Raw genomic sequence first — 3167 nt, 5'->3', positions numbered from 1 at the left:
TGATTGTGTTCAAGGAAAGATTAAAGTCCTCGTAATGTGCCGTCTAAATGTGGACACTCACTCCTCCTGGAGTCTCTCAGGCCGGGGGCAGTTCTTTCTTCCGCCCACCTCACTCATTATACTGTGTTTTTACCCAACAGTATGCATTAAGGCAAATAAATCCTTTTCTGAAGAGGTCTTAAAGAACTGTGGACAAACAGCAAACTTTTGGCATTAAAACAGGTTAACACACACATAGCCTTTAGAATGTACATTAAGCGTATTTCTCTCAGACTAGTGACAAGAAAAAGATGAACATGCTTGTTAACAATGTCAAAAAGTTTAAAATTCAGTGTCCAAGCAATTCCTAACGATGCTTCTGTAGCTTTAAGCTCTGAACGGTATAGAATTTATGCAAATGCATTAAAGAATCCAAGCTTGGCAAATTACACCCAAGCAGGTTATTAAACTATATATACAGAAAGTAAATGATAAAATACAGAATGAAAAGAGTCCTTCTGTTTTCCTTATGGCCTTGAAAATTGACAAACTTTTGAGGACAGTTCCATAATATTAAACATTAGGTAACCACAGGTGTGGGGACACCTAACTACACAAACCGATTTAAAATACTCAGGATGACTCTGTAGTGTTCAATACAATTCAGTTCGTAGGTAAGGGCACAAGACAACATTGAACAAAAATAATCATGTCAATTGACCTAGAAATCAAATGCAAATAGATATGAATACAATCTCCAAAATCTGTCTTTTTAAGTGAACGTTAACCATTTATTCAAAGTTACACAGGAATTTGAAGGATTAAAGTCTTCTGTGACATAAAGCCATTTCAAAGAGTTTCATGTCTCAGCTGAGCAGGTGGGTGAAAGAGTAGGTGAGTAGCCCCTTCTGGGCAGCGAGACAGTAAAAACAGACTCAACAGCAGCCTCCCCCGGCGGGCTGTCCTCCCTGACTGCCTGCGTGCTGCGTGCGTGGCGTCAGTAGCAGCATGCTGACGGCCAATTTTAATACCATTTGCCTCATTATTAATGTCAAAGACTCCTTGGATTTTTTCATAAATTTCTTTTGCTGTATTAATAAATGCCTCTTCTACATTAGAAGCAGTCTTAGCATAAGTTTCCATGAAGATAAGTCCATGTTCTCGTGCAAAAGCTTCACCTTCTTTTTTTTACTTCTCTTCTAAATTCTAAATTGTAAGGAACGGCACCAAAAACGGAGGAGAGCTTAAACAAGCTTTATTTGGGAACGCTCCTGGGCGAGGTGCACTGGCCCGAGAGAAAGGGGCCGGAGAAGAGACGCCCGGGCGAGGGTTTGGGCAGAATTTATAGGGGAAGAAGGGAAAGGGGTGTGGTGAATCCGGGAGGGCGCAGGGTATTCCTTATTTGGTGGTCTTTTTGGGTATCGTGTCAATATCTGGTGCCAGTGGCATCAGTCTTGGGACCGTTAGTCCCGCCCCTCGAAAGGCGGGAAGGCTGGGCCGGGTGGAAAGTCCCCAGGTCAGTTCCTGGAACTGGGTGGTCCGGAAAGTCTCCAGGTCAGTTTCAACCGGGGAGTCTGATTGCGTTCCCCTGCCTCGGGCCAGTTGGCCTTACATAAATCATTTTTATTTCCAGTAAGCATAATGACCATGTTGGAATTGGAATGCTGGCGGGCATACTCTAACCAGGTTGTCAAGTGGTTGAATGTGTCTCTCCTTATAATATCACACACTAGTAAAGCCCCCGCTGCACCTCTGTAATACGACCTTGTGATGGAACGAAAGGACTCCTGACCTGCTGTACCCCAAATCTGAAGTTTTATCTGTTTCCCATCAATAGTTTTCATTCGAGCACCGAACTCTACACCAATAGTAAGGTAAGGTCATGCACTGGCTGAAACCTCTTGTCTGTAAACTGTAGCAATAAGCATGATCTACCAACGCCTGTGTCGCCGATGATAATGTACTTGAACAGACAGGGTACGGCATGGCCGCGGCCGCCCGGCGCCAGGGCAGGCGGCTCCCGTTCCGCCGCGCCCCTCACCACGGCGCCGCTCGGCCTCGAAACGCCAGGCTCCGCCCGCCGCAGCCGCCGCCGCCGCCGTCGTCAGCCGCCGGGAGTGAGGTGCCGAGAGGAAGCGGGAGAAATCGACACCATCGGAGGCAAGGGAGACGGCGCCCAACGGAGCCCAGCTGAACAATAACAGCGGCCCCGGCGCCTCCGCCCCGCCTCCCTCTTCTGGTTTTAACAGCCCCCGAGTCTGACCGTTGTCTTCCGGATCCTCCAATGGCTCCTGGATCCCTAGGGCTGCCTCTGGTCTCTTTTCAAAAACAGGTAGCACAGCTGGGTGATTCTTCAATGCAACATGCGTTGCTACAGGGAGGACGTAGGCTAATACCTTCTACTGCTCCAAACAAAATAGCCTTACAGTCTTTTATTATATTTTTTTAAGAGGAGAATAAAAATGGAGAAGTACCCTGGTAGAATGTTGACTTTGCCATCCTAGTTGAATCTAGGGGAGAATCCTTGCTGGAAAAAAGTGCCAACAAAATGTATCTTCTTATTTTTTAAGTTGAGAGTGAAATGGTGCATTTTCTAGGCAGCTATAACTTCAAGACAAGTTTCCTATCTCCCCTGGTGGTAAGATGGCCACCCCTAAGCCCCTACCATGAAAAAAGTCTGTGGCGACCACTGTAGGGACACAAAGAGATAAACAAATTAGTGCAGCAAGGCCTTCCAGGTATTGTGATAAAGGTCTTTATAGATCATAATGGGGACACAAAGGAGAATCAGCTCCTCTTGGGTGGACGGTTGGGCGCACATCTGCTATTAGTTAGGACAAGTAACCCTAGCTGCTGTGAAAACCATGCCCCAAATTTCAGTAGCTTAATGCAATACAAATTGACGTCTCACTCCAGTGTCGGCATTCTTGCTTAGGGGTGGTCTTTCCCCCCACCATCCTGGGACCCTTCCACACTATGGCTGTGCCACCCCCTGGGGTCTTGGAGTCTGCTGCTGGATCCTCTGTCTCTGGCTTGGTGATGGGAAAGGAAAGAGACCAAGCCCGAGAGGTTCTCATGGGCTACGTTGTGAGGGACTCTCCTCACTTCTAGCTCACAGTCCAGAACTCAGAGACCCAGGTGCGTCCAGCTGCAGAGGAAGATGAGAAATGGCGTCTAGCTGCACGCAC

At 47.2% G+C, this 3167-nt stretch overlaps 1 pseudogene across 1 annotated transcript; it reads right to left on the bottom strand.

Moving 5' to 3' along the window:
* Window positions 1-914: 914 nt before the first annotated feature.
* LOC309962415 (ras-related protein Rab-2A-like) lies at window positions 915-1867 on the bottom strand (annotated as a pseudogene). Its single transcript has 2 exons — window positions 1592-1867; window positions 915-1185 (listed from the first exon to the last, which is right to left on the bottom strand). The product of its transcript is annotated as a ras-related protein Rab-2A-like (transcript).
* Between the last annotated feature and the right edge of the window lie 1300 nt (window positions 1868-3167).

The sequence above is a fragment of the Leucopleurus acutus genome (genome assembly GCF_964270905.1).
Source record: "Leucopleurus acutus genome assembly, chromosome: 1".
NCBI classification, from domain to species: domain Eukaryota; kingdom Metazoa; phylum Chordata; class Mammalia; order Artiodactyla; family Delphinidae; genus Leucopleurus; species Leucopleurus acutus.
The sequence above is the reverse complement of the archived record's forward strand: the minus strand, read 5'-3'. Positions and strand labels throughout refer to the sequence as shown.